This window comes from Ovis canadensis, chromosome 5 (assembly GCF_042477335.2).
Source record: "Ovis canadensis isolate MfBH-ARS-UI-01 breed Bighorn chromosome 5, ARS-UI_OviCan_v2, whole genome shotgun sequence".
In the NCBI taxonomy this organism is placed as follows: domain Eukaryota; kingdom Metazoa; phylum Chordata; class Mammalia; order Artiodactyla; family Bovidae; genus Ovis; species Ovis canadensis.
Genome location: NC_091249.1, coordinates 77,192,232 through 77,214,030, shown reverse-complemented (window position 1 = coordinate 77,214,030; position 21,799 = coordinate 77,192,232).

Genomic DNA, 21,799 nt, shown 5'->3' with positions numbered 1-21,799 from the left:
AGTATCATACAAAGAAATAGATTGCAAAATATTTATAAAGCTATGACTATATAGTATATATATAGTATACATACATGACTATATTCTTTTCACAGATGATTTTAAAATCAATAATTATGTCAGCTGGCACTTTTTCATCTTCTTTTGAGAGACTTGGATAAAATTACTTTCAGGTGCCTAATTTCTTGTCCTTGTCCTTTATTAAATAATGTTTTTTAATTAAAGTATAATTAATTTGCAATGTTGTGTTAGTGTCAGGTGTATAGCAAAGTGACTCAATTATATATATATATATATGTATATGTATTTAAATATATACTTTTTCTTTTTCAGACTCTTTTCTGTAATAGGTCATTATAAGACATTGTATATAGTTTCTTATACTATACGGCAGAATCCTTGTTGTTTTTCTTTACATGGTGGTGAGTATATGTGAATCCCCAACTCCCTATTTTTTTCAGTTAACTATTTATTTTAATTGGAGGATAGGTACTTTACAGCGTTGGGGTGGTTTTTGCCATACGTTGGCATGAATAACCCATGGGTGCGCATGTGTCCCCGCATTCTGAACCCCTCCCACTTCCATCCCCAGGCCATCCCCCTGGTCTGTCCCAGTGCACTGGCTTTGAGTGCCCTACTTCATGCATCAAACTTGCACCAATCACCTATTTTACGTGTGGTAATATACATGTTTCAGTGGTCTTCTCTCAAATCATCCCACCCTCACCTTCTCCCACAGAGTCTAAAAGTCTGTTCTTTACATCTGTGTCTCTCTTGCTGCCTTGCATATAGGATCATCTTTACCATCTTTCTAAATTCCATATGTGTGTGTCAATATACTGTATTGGTGTTTCTCTTTCTGACTTACTTCACTCTGTATAATAGGCTCCAGCTTCATCCATCTCATTAGAACTGACTCAAATGTGTTCTTTTTTAATAGCTGAGTAACATACTGATGTGTATATGCACTACAACTTCCTTATCCATTCATCTGCACATGGACATGTAGGTTGTTTCCATGTCCTTATTTGAGGCTCTAATATTGAGGCTTTTGAACTGTGGTGTTGGAGAAGACTCTTGAGAGTCCCTTGGACTGCAAGGAGATCTAATCATTCCATCCTAAAGGAGACCAGTCCTGGGTGTTCATTGGAAGGACTATGCTGAGGCTGAAACTCCAATACTCTGGCCACCTCATGAGAAGAGTTGACTAATTGGAAAAGACCCTGATGCTGGGAGGGATGGGGGGCAGGAGGAGAAGGGGACGACAGAGGATGAGATGGCTGGATGGCTTCACGGACTCGATGGATGCGAGTCTGAGTGAACTCCAGGAGTTGGTGATGGACAGGGAGGCCTGGCGTGCTGTGATTCATGGGGTCACAAAGAGTCAGACACAACTGAGCAACTGAACTGAACTGAATATATATAACTGATTATAGAGGGCACTAAATTATATTCTCAGCAGCGGAGAATAAGAGTTTTTGATTCTCTCTGTCCTAAGTGTTACCCTTCTTCTTTCTCTCAGGTAAAATTATACCCCTGTCCTGGCTAGACTTTGACACAAAATAGAGATTCTAGAGAAAGCAAACCACTAAAATAGAAAGATGCAATAAATTCATACACACACACACACACACACACACACACACACACATTATCCCATGGTTGTATTTTCTTAATTAACCTTGTAAATTAAATTCTTCTGCATTGATGAAAATATATTTTCTTCTGCCTGACTCAATTTGGGCTGTGAAACATTATCCTTCAGACTATTTCTGCTATTGGTCTCTTCTTGAATATAAGTTGTAGCTTTTAATGACACATATAATATGCATGTTCAGTAATGTTTAACAATCGTTTTTCAAGTCTGTGCTAAGAGCAGGGCTATGCCAGACATGGAGAAGGACATGGCAGCCCACTCCAGCATTCTTGCCTAGAGAATCCTGTGGATGGAGGAGCCTGGTGGGCTGCCATCTATGGGGTCGCGCAGAGTCAGACATGACTGAAGCGACTTAGCAGAAGCAGCATACCTGACACTGGGCAATGCTGGGGGAAGAAATGAATATGACATGGCCCTTGTGCATTGTGAGCTTTCTCACAACTGAGTGAATGATTGTAGTTGTAACCCAAGGTCCACTGGGTATGCAGAGGCTGTATCAGAGGAATCAAACTCAGTGAGATAACAGATAAATTATAGTAATATGGTCGCTCCCCTTAAAACTACTTTAAATGCTCATTGTGAAACGTGTTAATAATTTATTAAGTGCTTCAGATATCCTATTTCATTCAGTCATCATCACATCAATGTGAACTAGCTACTGTCATCCATTTTTCAAACAGGATGGGTCTTCCCAGGTGGTGCAATGGTAAAGAATCTGTCTGCCAATGTAAGAGATGCAGGTTTGATCCCTGAGTTAGGAAGATCCCCTGGAGAAGGAAATGGCAACCTGCCCCAGTATTCATGCCTAGGAAACCCCATGGACAGAGGAGCCTGGCAGGCAACAGTCTATGGTGTCACAAAAGAACTGGACATGACTTAGTGACTAGACAACAAAACAAAAACTGTGGATAAGCAAGTTGCCTGCAATTGCATTGTTAGAAAGTATTGGAGGCAATGGAGAGCCTTTTGGGAAATGTAGGGTATGTGATCTAGAAGAAGGGTCAGGCTTCAGCAGACATCTTGGAGTTAGAGGGATCAGGCAGGGAATAGAGCCTGAGAAAACCACTGCAGTAGGACAGGCAAGGCCAGCTATAAAGAAACAGGATTAAGGAACAGAAGCCAGGAGATGACAGAAGATAAAGGAGGATAGGATCTAGTACGGAAAGCCTAGAATGCCAGATTCAGGGTTGCAGCTTTTACCATGTTGGCAGCCCAAAGGTCATGTTCTAGAGCCTGTGCAGAGGCTGAGATCTGATCAGAGCATCAGAAGGTAAGCATCATTTGACTGGATGAGACTAGGAGTTCTGTACAGAATGATAGATGAAGTCATGGTATATTTATATATCTAAGTGTTATATTTGAGATCTTAGGGCTAGAAATGTAAACATAGAAACAATTATGATTCAGATTTCGTTGTCGTTTGTTCCTGAAATTGAACTGTCCCTAGGAACCCCACAGCACTCTCCATCTATCTCACTGAGCAGTTTCATCTCACCAGTTTGTAGCCCAAATGTGCACACTTGTGTTCAACTCAAAAGAACAAAGGTAGATAAATTTGTAAGGAGCTTTCCACCATTCCCTTTTGTTATCTCTGTATATTTTTAAATCTAATTTCTAAATAGACTTGGTGCTTTTTGAATGTAGGATTAGCCTTCAATTTATGTTTTTCTAAGTACACAACACTTAACACAGTATTTTTATGTATTCGGTATTAAGCATGGAATGAATAAACCACAGATGAAATCCAGACTAGTATCCCATACTTTGTTGTCTATGCCTGAACACATACCTAGAGCTGCATCTGGATCTCTACTGAGCTCGAGCCAATGTCCATTAACAGGGATAACATTTAGTACATTTAGACACGAGAAACCTATTTACATTTATATTGGTGTCTAAAATCATCTGTTGGGACTGAGCTCATTTTAATTTATTACAGTCTTTACCGCCTGCCAGGAAGCAATGAAGTACTCAAATTTCACTTGCGTTTCTTAGTAGGAGCCCAGCCTCAATCAATATTTGGGGGGATGACAGTTTTGGGGGAGGCTCAAGATCTGATTCTAGCTGATACGTTACAGTCATTCATAATAGAACTATCATGAGGATTCTGATGAAAGAATTTGCCAACAGCTGTTCCCTGTATTTAGAATTGTTTCTGAATCCCATGGATAATCAGCGAGCACATTTCTCTGGGGATAGATCTTGGTCGGCAGAAGCTACTTATAAAAAGAGCACTGGATGGGGAGTCTGGAGATCAGCTTTCTCTCTAGAGCTTAGTTACCAGTGAGCTCTGTGAAATTGATAATTGGTCTTCTGAAAGACGGAGGTGATAATTCAGCCTCAGTTCAGTTCAGTTCAGTTGCTTAGTTGTGTCTGGCTCTATGCGACCCCATGAATTGTAGCACGCCAGGCCTCCCTGTCCATCACCAACTCCCGGAGTTCACTCAGACTCACATCCATCGAGTCGGTGATACCATCCAGCCATCTCATCCTCTGTCGTCCCCTTCTCCTCCTGCCCTCAATCCCTCCCAGCATCAGAGTCTTTTCCAGTGAGTCAACTCTTCGCATGAGGTGCCCAAAGTACTGGAGTTTCAGCTTGAGCATCATTATTCCAAAGAAATCCCAGGGCTGATCTCCTTCAGAGTGGACTGGTTGGATCTCCTTGCAGTCCAAGGGACTCTCAAGAGTCTTCTCCAACACCACAGTTCAAAAGCATCAATTCTTCGGCGCTCAGCTTCCTTCACAGTCCAACTCTTACATCCATCCATGACCACTGGGAAAACCATAGCCTTGACTAGACGGACCTTTGTTGGCAAAGTAATGTCTCTGCTTTTCAATATGCTATCTAGGTTGGTCATAACTTTCCTTCCAAGGAGTAAGAGTCTTTTAATTTCATGGCTGCAGTCACCATCTGCAGTGATTTTGGAGCCCAAAAAAATAGAGTCTGACACTGTTTCCACTGTTTCCCCATCTATTTCCCAAGAAGTGATAGGACCAGATGCCATGATCTTCATTTTCTGAATGTCGAGCTTTAAGCCAGCCTTTTCACTCTCCTCTTTTACTTTCATCAAGAGGCTTTTTAGTTCCTCTTCACTTTCTGCCATAAGGGTGGTCATCTGCATATCTGAGCTTATTGATATTTCTCCCAGCAATCTTGATTCCAGCTTGTGTTTCTTCCAGTCTAGCATTTCTCATGATGTGCTCTGCATATAAGTTAAATAAGCAGGGTGACAATATATAGCCTTGATGTACTCCTTTTCCTATTTGGAACCAGTCTGTTGTCCCATGTCCAGTTCTAACTGTTGCTCCTGACCTGCATACAGGTTTCTCAAGAGGTAAGTCAGGTGGTCTGGTATTCCTATCTCTTTCAGAATTTTCCACGGTTTATTGTGATCCACACAGCCACAGGCTTTGGCATGGTCAATAAAGCAGAAATAGATGTTTTTCTAGAACTCTCTTGCTTTTTTGATGGTCCACTGGATGTTGGCAGTTTGATCTCTGGTTCCTCTGCCTTTTCTAAAACCAGCTTGAACATCTGGAAGTTCACGGTTCATGTATTGCTGAAGCCTGGCTTGGAGAATTTTGAGCGTTACTTTACTAACGTATGAGATGAGTGCAATTGTGCGGTAGTTTGAGCATTCTTTGGCATTGCCTTTCTTTAGGATTGGAATGAAAACTGACCTTTTCCAGTCCTGTGGCCACTGCTGAGTTTTCCAAATTTCTGGCATATTGAGTGCAGCACTTTCACAGCATCATCTTTCAGAATTTGAAATAGCTCCACTGGAATTCCATCACCTCTACTAGCTTTGTTCATAGTGATGCTTTCTAAGGCCCACTTGACTTCACATTCCAGGATGTCTGGCTCTAGGTGAGTGATCACACCATCATGATTATCTTGGTCATGAAGATATTTTTGTATAGTTCTTCTGTGTATTCTTGCCACCTGTTCTTAATACCTTTTTCTTCTGTTAGGTCCATACCATTTCTGTCCTTTATTGAGCCCATCTTTGCATGAAATATTCCCTTCGTATCTCTCATTTTCTTGAAGAGATCTCTAATCTTTCCCTCAGGAAAACACTCAGCCTCAGGACTTTAGAATCATCTTAAGGCCAACTTGCTCTAGGCATAGCCAATAAAGCCATCATAGTCAACTGAGAAGCAGGTGGGAAGAAACTCTACTGAGGAAATCTGATCAAAATTAGATCAAATCAAGGGTTTGGGAGTGAGAAGAAAATTTGGAACCACTCCATGGAAATCTCCCTATTTGTTTTATAGTCCATCAGCTTTTATAATCTTTATTGAGATCTTCTCTTTAGCTGAAGTCATATTTTGCTTTACATCTCTCTCCTGTAACTTTGTTGCCATTCCCTTCAGATCTTTACAAACCTTCATGCTTCGTGGAAAAATACTTGGGAGGTAAGGAAACAGGCCTACATTAGGAAAACAGAAAAAAGAAGAGGTTATCATGAGTGCATTTTCAGGACGTTTTTTAAAAAAATTATTGGAGTGTAGCTGCTTTACAATATTGTATTCTTTCTGCTCTACAGCAAAGTGAATCAGCTATAGTATACATATATCCCCTCTTTTAGGATTTCATTCCCATTTAGATCACCACAGAGCACTGAGTAGAATTCCTTGTGCTATACAGCAGGTTCTCATTAGTTATCTATTTGATACATAATCATTTATATGTATCAATTCTAATCTCCCAATTTATTCCACCCCTCTTTACCCTCTGTGTCCATACATTTGTTCTCTACATCTGTGTCTCTGTATAGGTTCATATGTAGAAGATGTGGAACATATACAATGGACCTCTTTCTTTGCTCTCTTGGAGTCAGAGGATGAGATACTTGGATATCATCACTGATTCAATGGCGATGAGGTTGAGCAAGGTCTGGGAGATGGTGGAGGACAAGGAAGCCTGACGTGCTGCAGTCCATGGGGCTATAAAGAGTCAGACACCACTGAGTGACTGAACAATAACATGGAGTCAGACAGAATGGGTTTGTGTGTGAGCTGTATTGTAAGATGGTTCGCATAAACTTGTACAGACACTTGCTTAACTTCTACCAGTCTTTGTGCCCTCATGTGTAAAAGCGGAAATGATAAATGTATGTGCTTTAAAGGGTTACTGGAAGATTAAGGCATTTAAAGTGCTCCTGGGTAGGCCTATGTTGATGAACAGAGCGGTTACTCTCAGAGGGTGTACTCCCCTTGATATTTTGGAGCATGCAAAGTTGAATGAGGTGAGGGCATCTTCTATAGCAGTCCATATGTTGTCTGATGGTTGACATATACCCTCCAGATTGAGCATCATGGAAATGCAGAGAAAGCATATATTTCAAGTGAAAAATGGAGAATCTGGAAATCATACAGCAGGTGATACTGGATCAGAGAAATGAAGGATGGAAGAATTGGGTTAAGGTGAGGGAGTAGGTAGCTGTATGTATTATATGCTGTATGTATGAGGCAGGTACCACCATCCTCCAATCTACCCATCTTTCCCTCATTTACCTTCCGGTGAATTATATAGTACCTCTTGGTAACTTTGAATCTCCTTGAGGACAGTCAGTGATATTCTATTTTAACATTCTTTCACCTACATATATATATACTGCAAGGCTCTTCCTATAATATTCTGAGCTCCTTACTACCCACATTCCAATAGCCTTCCCTAGTGTTCTTTCTCTTTCCCCCTAATCATTTCTATACTTTTTTATAGCACTAAATTTCCAGCCAGTGAAAGGAAGATGGTGGAGTTACTGAGCTCCCTCTATGAACCAGACTCTATAGGGAGCATTTTATATACCCTATCACAGGTGTATAGGTAGGTAGTATTATCTCATTAGAGTTTAGGAAATTGCAGCTGAGAAAAGTTAAGTATTCTGTCAGTAGAAGTCAGGATAAGAAATAAGAAGCATAGTAACGTAAAAAACCTTGAATTTCAGAGTTTCAAAATAACAAATATGTGTTTCTTTGCCTTTCTCATGTTCCTTTCCATCCTGGGTTGTCTGGTAGCTCCATTTGACATGTGTTCAGCCTGGCACTCAGGCCAATAGAATGGACATTCCCAGTGATGATCTGCCCATGAGGCAGAGGGTCAGAGGAAGCATGATGCATGTTGTGCTGCTTTGGAAGCATTCCACCCGGAAAGGACATGTGTTACTTCTCATCTTTCAGTGGACATGGCGAGTCACAAGGCCATATTTCCTCCCGAGGGAGAAGGGAAGTCTAATCTCATAATCTAATCCAGGAAGAACTTAGAATGTTAGTGAACAGACTAGTGACTGCCATATTGCCCAATGATGCCTTGGTCCATCCAGTTCGTAAATGTGTGCTCTTAGAGACAGCAACCCCTGCCTCTTAGCTAGGGATCAGATAAGCCCCACTAAGCTAACAATTGACCTTTAAGAAGCAAATATTTGTTTGACTTCTAACGGTGAAATTTCAGACCCTGCTTAAAGTAGAGATGAAAGATTTAAGCTAAGGGCCTTGAGGGGCTCTTCAGATTACACAGTATAGGACTCTGTTCTGTGGCCTATGAGATCTCCCCCCACTTTTTTTTTTCTTTTTTAGCTCTCCTTTTTAAGTCTGTACCAATTCCTGATGGAGATGAGTCAGACTCGGGATTGTAAACAGAGAGGCAGGCAAAGAAGTGACAAGAGCGTTAGACACCTATGCAAGAGCTAGATCTTGCCCACAGCTTTGCCATTGATAACCCATAAGCTGTATGAACTTGGACACATGCATTCCCCTTTCTGAGCCTCAGTTTTTCCTTCTGAAAGATGGAGCTGTTTTAGATGGACTGCTTCTCAAGCTGCAATGTGTTTATGAATGCCTTGGATAGTTCTTTAAAATGCAGATTCTGAATCAGTAGATCTGATGTGAGGACTGAAAGTCTTCATCTCAACAAACTTCTAGGTGATACTGAAACTAGACCCCTGGATTGTACTTTGAGGGCCAAGACCTAGTTTCTAAGGCCAATTCTTAGAAGTCAGCTCACATCATTTGCTTCCTCTTATGTGCCAGGCACTCTGCTAAGGGCTGTTGATACTGAGATAAAGAAGGCACAGGTTCTACCAACTAGAAATACATTCCAATGAGGAAGCAAGACAAGTAGAGCATTTCAGAATAGTATGAGAAATAACAAAGTAGAAGTTTGTTACAAGGAAATGAGATGCCATAGAACCAGGGAGGAGTGACTGAATTGATGAGGGTGGGAGGGTGATGGTATAGAGGTCAGAAAGTCACAGATCCTGTGGACAAGTGCTAAAAACTGTCAAATGTACATATAAAGGGAGTCTCTTTATCTCCGTGGACATTCAAGAACTCCTTTGACCAAGGGAGGCACAGCTGTGGGGACTGGAGAGGAATTATTTTGATCAGTAATCTTGACTACTTCATCTCTTTCCGTGATTGCTTTCTCTGTGGCTTCCCATACACAGCTGTCTGTGGGCACCACGCTGATGAAAGATTTACTCCCCTGGTGGAAAGCTGGGGTCTGTTTGGAAGCTCCGGCAAACAGGAAGCTGGTGAGTTTGCCGCAGAGGCAGCACCTTCGCCCCCGCTCAGCTCCCAACAGGCCAGAAGCAGTGAGTCAGGGAAGGAAAAGCAGGTGGGTGGAGAGAGGATGCAGTCTACATCTGTACCAGGCAGGGATTAGGTTTCCGAAAAGAACACCTGAACACACAGCCAGCCACCCGGAAGGAGACAGGAGGTGTTCCCGTCCCTGAATAACAGGGGGCTAAGCAGAAAGCAGCTTGATTCAAGGACTGTGGAGAAGGGGAGAGGGCAGGGAAAGGAGGAAACATCCAGGGGTGCAATCTTCCTCTGGCTGAGCATAGGTTTATACTGAAACAGTTAATGTGATGCCAAAAGGTGGTCACACTAAAAAGGGGCCTCACGTGTCAGTTGGGAGAAGTGGCTTCTGGCACCAGCTTACGGTGTGACCTTGGGGAGGTCAGCCTCTTTCTGAGACTCAGTTTTCCCAGCTATGTGGTGGGAGTGTTGGGCACAATTTCTTGGGCGACTTCTCACTTGAAGAGTCTCTGATTAAATTTCCATGTCGAAGTTCAGTTACCCTGTCCCATCTGTATCTAACAGAGATCACCTCTTGCATCCTCAGCACCTCCACCTGCCACTTCTCCTGTACGACTAGATTTGTGGTTGAATTTGGTAACCTCAGAATCTGTATGTTTGTCCCCACTGATCAGATAACTATCCAGATAAATACATCTTTATTCAGGCTGTGAGCCTGAACTTTTGTATATGTGTTTGGCTGTGCCAGGTCTTAGTTACAGCTTGTGGGATCTAATTTTCTGACCAGAAATTGAACCCAAGCCCCCTGCATGGGTAGTGCAGAGTCTTAGCCCCTGGACCCAAGGGAAGCAACTTCATTGCTTTCAGAGAAGGAACTGTGCTTTGAAAAGCACCATCATCCATGCTGGGTCTATTGTAGCAGTTTCCTGGCCACTCTGGAGGCACTCTTGTAACCCCGACACTTCCTTATCCAGGTGTAGTCCAGGAGATCTTCTGTCATGTAAATAAGATGGCGTCACTCCCTGCTTACATTGGCCTCCTTATGTGTACAGTAAAATACAGACTTCCATGTGGCCTACAAAATCCTCTATCTTCTGACCCCCATTAGCCTCTGAAGTCCCAATGTTGTAGCCATGCGTTCTAAGAAACAAACTCACTCAGAAGGACAATGCAGATAGCGGAGTGCAGTTTATTACACTGGCAGACCCAAGGCAGAGTCTCCTCTTAGCCAAGGACCCCGACCAGTTTTTGTGAAAACCTTATATACCCTAAGTGCCCCTGCACAAACCCACTTCCCCAAATTCCCTGACAATCAAAGTTAACCTGTGATTCATATGCCTTAAGCCTAGGTAGTTAACAGTGGACAATTATCAGTAGGCCTGTGGTCACTCCCCAATAAGCATAATAGAATGTATGATTCTATTTGGTTACACAGGTAATTAGGGTATTCTTTTAGCAATGGAGAGCCCTGAGGCTCTTCCTTCCAGGGGTCTGGTTTTCCAGTTGGTATGTCGTTTCCATAGATACTGGGCATATAGCTCAAAGTCCACAGTCTGGCCCAAGATGGAGTCCTGCTTTCAAGGTAGAGCCTGTTTTGTTTCCTCCTTCACCAATACTTAACCTCTTCCCAAGTCTACTGTGTCCTACCCTTCCACATCTATCTTCTGTTCCTTGAAAACTCCAAGCTTGGTCCTACCCCAGGGCCTTTAATCTTGCTGTTACTGTTGCCGGAAATGTCCTCTCTCCAGACCTGTACACGTGAGGCTCATTCTCATTCAGTTCTCAGTGCAAAGGATGCCTCATCACTGAGACCACCCTTGACCGCAGCAGCCCAGGTACTTCCCCTACAATGTCATCCTCTGGCTCTTAACTTTGATTTGTTGTCTTTAAAGCGTTAATCATGACCTGGTATTACACTACTTACCCTTTGCTTCCTGTGTGCTTTCAGCACCCCTAACATACAAGAGCTCTGAGACCAGAAACTTTGTCGTCTTGCCTCTAGAGTAGTGTATGTACCTCTAAAGTAGGTGCTCAGGGAATATGAGATGGATAAATGGATGGAAAATGGAAGAAAGAGTGGGACAAAAGGCAACAAAGGGGAAAGGAGATATAGGTGAGAGAAAGTCACATTACTGACAAGACATAGTCCTGAATGTTTTTCTTTATCAGTCTTGTGATATAACTTAATCTTTATACCACACCGCATGGAAGTGGAGAAGCACTCTGTTTGAATCCAGTCCTTGGTGGCTTCGAAACCTAGAGAGGTTAGTTAAGCAAGCTGTTGGACAGGCCTGAGCCCCTAACAGGTGGAATGTGATGCCGCTTAAGTAAAAAATTTCAGCCAGAGAAGAAAGGATGCAGTTTCAAAGAGATAGAAATGGCTTCCAGCTCCACAGTGCTTCCTGGACTCCCTGGATGGGGTCTTAACCACGCTCCATCAGAGCATCAGAGCCTGAGGGGGTAGCTTAAGACTTTGATCCTTATTTTTAAAGCAAATCCATCTGAGGGGGGTAAGGCTTGTAGCTCTTTTATTTTGTGACTAACATTAGCATGAGTAGGTTTAAGTGTGTGTTGAGAGATGGGAGGTGAGGACAGAGGGGCAGACCCTGAAAGACACCATGAAGAAGGATTCTCAAGCCTGGCTGCACATTACAGCCACTGGGAAGATTTTAAAGATATTCATGCCCAAATTCATTCCAAGTTGCTCTGGGGGCAGGCCCAGGCTAAGATACTTTCTGAAATCTCCCTAGATCAGTTATATAATGCAGCCAGAGTTGGGATACCAAAAGAGAGGGATCCAGGAAGACACAGCTTGTTCCAAGACATCCCCTTCATCATCTGGGGATTTTGCTGTGAGATTGCCAGGCAATCAACAATCTCTGAAAGCCAGCCACATCTAAGATCTGGGGATAGAAGCTTTGGGGAAGATGGCAGAAAATTTTCTCAGACAGGTCTCTTACCCCCAGGACCTTGCAAAACAAACAAATATGGATTGCATACATTAACTGTCAAATAAATTAAGAGCAGGGTTTTTCAACCTTGTCACCATAGACAATTATTTGTAGTGGGGGTTGCCCTGGGCATCACAAAATGTTTAGCAGCATCCCTAGCCTCCCCCCTCTAGATGCCAGCAGTGCCTGTTCCCAGTTTATAGCAACCAAAAATGTTTCCAGACATTGCTATCTGGCCCTTGGGGAGTAAGATCGCCCTTGTTTGAAAACATTTGTGGTTTACAATCAAAGCCTCTATGGTGAGGTGTCAATGTAATGAAATCTTCATTTCATTAGGGAAGATGTCAATGAATATAAAACTGAGGGAAAAAAAAAAACCCCTGAGGATAAGAATGCATTAAATTCTTAAAATGTATGCATGATGAAATTTTGAAGATAATAGTTGGCAATTTTTCTTTTATTTGAAGGATACAGTTAAGTAGCCTTTTGCAGATGATTTGAAATGATGGAAATGGTAGCAGAGGTGGAGGCAGAGAAGTTGTGCCTGACACCAATAAGGCAAACACCAAAGAAACAACTGATTTTGAAACTTTGAAAGGTCCGAGGAGATCTTTGAAGCTTTATTATCTGGGGAGAGGAGCAGATTCATGTTTCAAGAGCAGAACATAGGTGGCCCTCTTTCAAAGATAGGGTTGATTGTACTACTTGGGATTCTGACAGGGGACTTAGGATTTTTGTGGGCTTCTGAGGCAGAAACGCTAATCTCTCACTGCAGTGCCCTTGAGGTGGTACCACTTTCCAATGCGGGAATACCTGAAATGGATGCTCACCAGCGTTGGGAATTTATCCCCTTGACCTTGGCAGCTGGAACTTGTTTGCAAAATTGGGGAGATTGATAGCTCAATCACAGTTCAAGTTGCCTTCATTTTAAATTACTGTTGAACCGCCAGGCAATGTGTGGTATGAGGAAAGTGCACCGAAGGTGCAAGAGGACACAAGCAGCCTCCAGGGTCATTTTAGTCTGCAGGGAGGGAGGGACCCTCCAGGTTGGAGAAGCAAAGGAACCGTGGACTCCGTGACTTTTGCCGCTGGTATACTTTAAAGGGCCATTGACTTCAGTCACATACTTTCATGCCAACTGGCTTAAGTGGGACCCCCAAAGTGGCTGTCCCCTAAGCAGGTGGGAGGCCCTAGTTGCTGATTGCAACCATGGAGGCGTGATGACAGCATTACTGGAGTGCTGAGGACTACACAGCCTTTGCTCCCATTTTTTCTGGAATACAAGGGGCCCAGGCAGCTATGTAGCTCAGGGGAGTGGTAGAGCAGCAGGGAGGGGGATGAATGTTAAAGCTGCTGGGGACACAGGGCTGGGTTGCTTTGATTCTAAGAAAATAAAGCCATGTGTTATCTCTTGTACTTGAGTTGCATCGAGTAATTCATTCGTGTTATAATAATGAATCTATTTTAGAATTGTATCTTAATGAACTAAACACAATTGTATGAAAGGGTTTAGCTACAGGGATGTTCATTACCCCACTTTCTGTTAGAGTGAAAAATTGACAAAAGATGTAGATGTTTATTGATTTAATACCAGTTAAATAGATTTTAGTTCATTTATATCAAGTGGTATGCAAACTATAAATATAGTATTGTGGAAATCCCTTTAATTAGTAGGGGGAATTGAGTATCTTTTAAATAGAAAATAGGTTACAAACACCACACATTTTGAAAAATGAGATGGAACCAGCTTAGGTACACATATATCTAAAGAATCTGGAACATATATATTAAGGGCTAATAGGAATTTCTCACTGGTGGGATAATATGTTATTTAATTTTTTTCTTTGTGTTTGTATTTATTCCGATTTCTCTACAGTGAGTATGTGTTGCGTGTAAAACAAGAAAATGCATTTTGAAAGATAAGGGAGTAAGTATTGGAGGAAGAAGAGCAAATCTCACCCAACGGTACTTGGCAATATTGAAGAAACAGGGATTGGAAACGGATTTCGCTCTTCTTTGGAGAATACCCCTTCTCTTACCTTTGTTCCCTTGATAAAACACTCTTGGTGGTGGAGTGGCAATGGATTATTTCACATTGTCTAAAACCCTATCTTCTTTCAACTCCTGAAACGTTCCACTGTACTGACTGAGGGGGAGCATTTTCATTAGAAGGTTGCCTGTGTTTCTGAAGGAGGAATAAGGGCAAGAGGTGCAGCTCTTCCTCCCCTTCCCCAATGCAATTCCAGTCTGCTTTGTTCTTTTCCTCTTTAAACTCCCAGGGCATTTATTTTTATATTGTACAATTTAGATGGATTGCAGGGCATTTTACATTGTTTTCTAATGATGTATGAGTCTTTTCCTCAAGCTTGATTAAACCTCAGATCCAGGATCCATCTTTTACAGATTTTTAGGTTGTTATTCTCTTTCTTATTATCATGACCACAATTGTTGGGTGGCTGAGGAAGAATTTCTCAGAGAGATGGAGTTTGAGTTTTGATAAGATTTGACTTTGATGATATGTTGGTCAAACTATATTCCATAAACCCAAGGGCAAATGGAAAATATTACTCAATATTTACAATAGTAAAATAGTAATACTGTGTTTGTGAACAGTGTATAAGTATTGTATTCTTCCAAATCATGTTCACTTATATTCATCAATCCTCCGAATATTGAAGTGAGTAGGGTAAATGAGTAGGAACGTTCTCCATTTTTACAGATAAGAAAAATAAAATACAGAGAAATTAAGTGACCATCTAAAATGACTTACAGTGGATTAGTTGCAGATCTGAGACTAGAATGTTGGTTTCTTGATTTCATAACTGAAACTGGTTTCATATCAGCACAAAACCACAACTCTTGGCTGAACTTTAATATGTGCTTATTTGTTTTTGGATTTTCAAGTCACATAAACAGTAGTCCTCTCCTCTAACATTTGTAAACTATAGACCCTTTGTAATGAAGACCAGAGAACTTAAAGATGGAACAAATGTTGGAACTTAATTCTGAACCAAGGAAGAATATACACAAGGGGCATTAGTTCAGTGTAATAAATGTTGACAGTGTTTTTAACATCCATGGAAGCAACCCAATATTCCACCAAGGGTGGGGCAGTCTCAGAGGATGGACCGAGGAAATGAACTCTAACCATGAGACTGACTAGGATCTTCTCCCTTCCCAAACCATCCTTTCCATCACATATTTGGCAGAACTGGGTCCACAGAGCAGAACTTGAGGCTAGCTGCAAGGGCAAAAGGGACCACTGTGCAGCTGGAGAATGGCCATCTTGCGCACCGCAGGGAGACCCACTTAACCAGGTTGCCTAGGTATGCAGTGGAAAATGGGGCCTAGCCAGTTTCCTGACTTTAAGTGGCAGAGGTCATTCTCATTTGTAAAACTTTGCCCAAGGGACAATGTTGGGATGCCAAGGTCTGGGAGCATGATTCCTACCTTCTTCCTTGGGTAGAGGAGGAGCAGTGGATGTTCATTCCAGTCTTCTTTGTTTCAGGAAAAAAACAAGAGTAATACCAAAGTCAATAGAGGTTATCTGTTGATTACTCTCTGAGTTAAACCCAGCTTCTTACTCTGACCCGAGACTGCGCTGTATTGACTCCCTGTTCTTTCTTTGGCTTCATTTCTTATTCTTCTCACTTTCTTCTCCCCTGTCCATCCCCTCCCCACTTCCTTTGCTCTAGCTGCACTGGTCTTCAGGCTGTTTTCCAACCATGCCTGACATATTCCCGTCTCAGGACTTTTGCAATGGCTATTGCCTTTATTTAGAGCAGTCCTCATCCAGTTATCCACATGATTCAGCCTTTCACCTTCTTCAAATCGCCATGCCAATATCATCCCCTCATTGAGAACTTCCATATCTACTGCCTGTTGTATTCCATATGCCCTTGCTATATCTTACTTCAATAGCACTCATCACCATCTAACATACCTTGTTTTTAGTTTGCTCTGCTTTGATCATTACCTTCTCCCCTCACTAACATACACTTTGTGAGAGCAGACCCTTATCATCTGTCTTGGCCGTTGCTATATTCATATGGCCTCTGTGACAGGCGCAGACTATTCAATATGTATTGTTGAATGAATGAGTGAACAGATAACCTTATTGACATGATATGTGGGCAGACGGAGGCCCAGAGAAATGAAGTGACTTTCCCAAGGTGACTGGAGAAGTGTCCTGGCAGAGAGAATTTATCACCTGATGGAACCCAGGTCTTCTGACTCCCACTTTAGTTCACATCTCACCACATTAGTATGTGTTTCCAAATAGGGTGTCCTGATGTTATTTAATGGCTATGCACTTAAAGATTACAGAGTGGCATTTTACTTTCACAGATTAACTAGAGACAAAGGGGAAAAATTCAGTTCTCCAGGGAGAGTGGGCAGCCCCTGCTGGTTGGACTTTTAGAATTGAGGTTTTCCATTGTTCTCCTTCCCAAGAACTTCTTTTGAACCAGGGAAATGTAACCTTCATGAGAATGAAATTGAAAACACCAGAAATTTCTCATCTGGTGGAGAACTTCAATAGCTATTTCAGGAACAGAGTACAAACTCACAAACTAGGGTAGAGATTGCCCACCCTTATGGTTTGTGGTGGACTTCATGATATTCCTTTTTTCATACAGCCCTCCATAACATTCAGGAGTCATCAACTTACAGGAGCCTAGCCCTTTGAAAGTGCAAGGCCGCAGGGAAGCTGTAGGGCTGTATAGTGAGTTACCCTTTAAGAAGCTGGGAGTTAAAGATGTACCTATTCTCTGAGAACTCAGTACCTTTATCTATACATGATGGGTTAGTACAAAGATTAGAAATGACCTCACTAGCGGATGGAATATTTCTTAAGCCCAAACATGATCTCATGACTTTTTTGGTCTGTGGCATCCAGAGGTTTTCCATCTGAGTTTCAGTTTCCTCTCAATATCATAGCACCAGATAAAGTCATACGTGTCATTTTCTTGCACAAACCAGTCTGATAGCTTCCCGCGAACACACATGCCTCCTGTCACACCTCCTCACCTTTCATTTCCTGCTCATTTGTTTTTTCCTTTTCTATGCGTGGTGCCCTTCTTTTATGCATGGTGCCACTGGCCCTGTTCCCTCCCATGTAGAGACTTCCCCACAGGACACCTCATGATGCTCTTGCTGAGTAAATGGTTCCCAGCTTTCAAATCTACACTGAGATGTGCTGCCTTCTCCAGGGAGCATCTCCTCCTCCGGCCCTCCAATTGGGTGTTTAGGCACCATTATAACAGCTCTCATAGAACCCTGCTCTACTGTGCTGGATGTCTTTGGTTTGCCCCACTTCTGATCCATATTGACCCTTCCCCCTCCTCCTATGTGTCAGGGAAGGCTGATCTTCAGGCTATACTGCAATAAGATCTTTGCCCTGCAGCTTCTGTTTCAGGTTTATTAGGCAGGAGATGAGAGGCAAGGGAGGAAGAGGGTGGGCTGCTGTGGGTTGTTTCTGTCTCTCCCCAGGCTATAGCTTCTATCAGGCAGCTGCCTCTGCACAGCTCTCCCCTTGGTAATCACCCTTTCCACTGGCTTTTCAGACTCAGACATCATAAGAGCTCCCAGCTCTTGTAACTTCAGTTGTTCTGTCACTAAGTTGTATCCAACTCCGTGTGACCCCATGGACTGCAGCACACCAGGCTTCCCTGTCCTTCACTGTCTCCCAGAGTTTGCTCAAACTCCTCTCCCTTGGGCTGGTGATGTCATCCAACCAACTCATCCTCAGTTGCCCCCTTCTCCTGCCCTCAATCTTCCCCAACATCAGGGTCTTTTCCAATGAGTCAGCTCTTCACATCAGGTGGCCAAAGTTAGTGGAGATTCAGCTTGAGCATGAATATTCAGCTTCCAGTGAATATTCAGGGTTGATTTCCTTTAGGATTGAATGGTTTGATCTCCTTGCTGTCCAAAGGACTCTCAAGAGTCTTCTCCAACTCCACGATTCGAAAGCATCAGTTCTCCAGTGCTCAGCCTTCTTTATCGTCCAACTCTCATATTGTACATGGTTACTGGAAAAACCATAGCTTTGGTTATATGAACTCAACTTTTGTCAGCAAAGTGATGTCTCTGCTTTGTAATATACTGTCTAACTTCAGGGCACTGCACTATTCCTTGTGGGTTTCCTCTACTCATGCCTTTAAGAAGCAGTCTATCTATTACCCTAAAATACATATCCCATTTGTTCGTCTCAGACTAGACTGATGCATTTGTAAATTACATTTGTTAATTCCCTAGTTTTCTATCTTGTCTCTATTCCCTCCCATTTTATCCATCCTCCCTCCAAGTAGAGAGTAGATTCCATTGGAGAAAGGAGCTTCCTTGTTCCCATCTGTGCTTAAGACACTTTTGGAATTATGATTGCACACTGTCAATATTAGATTTTTTGGAATAAATTTAAAACAAAATATAGTGGATTGGTTTGCGTGTTTTTATTTGCCCATGAAAATCTTGGTTTTTGAGTTTGGTTTCATTTGTAAGATATAATAAGATTATCTTATAATAAAAGTCAAAAATTTAAGTGAATGGCAAGGAGAACTGTGGGTGGGAAGGGGTTTTTATTGTTGTTTAAAGGCCAACCAAACTGGGGAGGAACTGAAGAAAAGATTCATATGACATGGACTTTGGGAAGCAGGTATAGACTATTAGTTAAAGAAATGTGCAGAGAAAAAGTCATGGGTGTAACTATCTGACACAGACTTCAGACACCTGAGGTTTGTCTTGATTTAACCCTTCCTTTCAGTGGCATTTATGAAATACTTCATTGTCAAATGCATTATCTCAGCCTATAGCTTTTTCCCCACAATAAAATGTCTTTAGGAAAGTTGAATAAATATTTTTCTTCAAGTGGTGTACTTGGTTTGCTAATAGAACATGTGTTTCAGTCTTTGGAGAACCAAGGCCAGTTTTATCTCCTTTCTTCATTAGATGTTTTGTAAATTGACTTTTTTTTTTTTACAACAGCCACATTCTATAAAGTGAACTAATCAAAAAGCATCTTTAGATAGATAGAAAATTATCAGGCTTTATTTAATTCCAACTATTGTATTTGAAATCTGCTAAGCCATTCTTCAATGGAAGTTTAAGAAATGTAAACATACACACACACACACACACACACACACACACACATATGCCACTCAGTCATGTCTGACTCTTTGCAAACCCATGGACTGTAGCATGCCAGGCTCCTAGGTCCATGGAATTATCCAGGCAAGAATATTGGAGTGGGTTGCCATTTCTTCCTCCAGAGGATATGTATTTGTATGTGTGTATGTATATATATATGTATATATATGTGTGTGTGTGTGTGTGTATATACACACATATATATCAAATAAAACAGTATGATTTAGGGAAGCTATCCAAAAAAGAAAAAAAAAAAACAAAAAACTAAAAGCATCTAGGTACTTAATCCTCTAATGACTATAAGCAAGTAATAATATAATGTAATTATTTAAGCTATTTTGAGGTTAAGTAATTGAACTACATAATTTTTGAACTAGAAAGTAAGTAAAATATTGTTGTAAAACACAATAAATCATCAGGTAGTTTTGTAAATGACTTTTTATTCATTTATTTTATAAATAATTACTGAGCATCCTGACTTTGTGAATTCAACAGTGATTCCTGCCTCATTGACTGTCCAATATAATGTAAGTATCTCACTTTAGGTCCATGAATCACCTGCTGAATCTTTGGAGAGACTCTTGGAAATGTATTTTCCAAAAGCTTCCCAGGAGATATATCATAATCACTAATTGACCTCTGCAAAATTTGGTAAATCCATGGACTGAAAGCTGGCTTGGAGTTGGGGAGAAACATCTGCTATCCACCAAGGGTCCTGGATAAAATGCAGGAAGTTATTTAAATACACAGCTGACCTTGTTAGACCTTGAGGACATTTCAGATTCAGTTCAGTCGCTCAGTCGTGTCTGGCTGTTTGTGACCCCATAGACGGCAGCACGCCAGGCCTCCCTGTCCATCTCCAACTCCCGGAGTTTACCCAAACTCATGTCCATTGAGTCAGTGATGCCATCCACCCATCTCATCCTCTGTCGTTGCCTTCTCCGCGTGCCCTCAATCTTTCCTAGCATCAAGGTCTTTTCAAATGAGTCATTTATTCACATCAGGTGGCTAAAGTATTGGAGTTTCAGCTTCGACATCAGTCCTTCCAATGAACACCCAGGACTGATCTCCTTTAGGATGGACTGGTTGGCTCTCCTTGCAGTCCAAGGGATTCTCAAGAGTCTTCTCCAACACTACATTTCAAAAGCATCAATTCTTCAGTGCTCAACTTTCTTAATAATCTGACTCTCACATCCATACATGACTACTGGAATAAGCCATAGCTTTGACTAGATGGACCTTTCTTGGCAAAGTAATAAGCTCTGCTTTTTAATATGCTGTCTAGGTTGGTCATAACTTTTCTTCCAAGGAGTAAGTGTCTTTTTGTTTCATGGCTGAAATCACCATCTGCAGTCATTTTAAAACCCCCCAAAATAAAGCCTGCCACTATTTCCAGTGTTTCTCTATTTATTTGCCATGAAATGGTGGGACTGGATGCCATGATCTTTGTTTTCTGAATGTCAAGCTTTAAGCCAACTTTTTCACTCTCCTCTTTCACTTTCATCAAGAGGCTCTTTAGTTCTTCTTCACTTTCTGCCATAAGGGTGGTGTCATATGTGTATCTGAGGTTATTGATATTTCTCCCAGCAATCTTGATTCCAGCTTGTGCTTCATTCATTCAGCCCAGCGTTTCTCATGATGTACTCTGCATATAAGTTAAATAAGCAGGGTGACAATATATAGCCTTGACCTACTCCTTTCCCTATTTGGAAGCAGTCTGTTGTTCCATGTCCAGTTCTAACTGTTGCTTCCTGACCTACATACAGATTTCTCAAGAGGAAGGTCAGGTGGTCTGGTATTCCCATCTCTTTGAGAATTTTCATAGTTTATTGTGATACACATAGTCAAGGCTTTGGCATAGTCAATAAAGCAGAAGTAGATGTTTTTCTGGAAGTCGCTTGCTTTTTCAGTGACCCGGGGGATGTTGGCAATTTGATCTCTGGTTCCTCTGCCTTTTCTGAAACCAGCCTGAAGTTCACGGTTCACATGTTGTTGAAGCCTGCCTTGGAGAATTTTGAGCATTACTATACTAGCGTGTGAGATGAGTGCAATTGTGCAGTAGTTTGAGCATTCTTTGGCATTGCCTTTCTTAGGGATTGGAATGAAAACTGACCTTTTCCAGTCCTGTGGCCTCTGATGTGTTTTCCAAATTTGCTGGCATATTGAGTGCAGCACTTTCACAGCATCATCTTTTAGGATTTGAAATAGTTCAACTGGAATTCCATCATCTCCATTAGCTTTGTTCATAGTGATGCTTTCTAAGGCCCACTTGACTTCACATTCCAGGATGTCTGGCTCTAGGTGAGTGATCACACCATCGTGATTATCTTGGTCGTGAAGATCTGTTTTGTACAATTCTTCTGTGTATTCTTGCCACCTCTTCTTAATATCTTCTGCTTCTGTTAGGTCCATACCATTTCTGCCCTTTATCGAGCCCATCTTTGCATGAAATATTCTCTTGGTATCTCTAATTTTCTTGAAGAGATTTCTCATCTTTCCCATT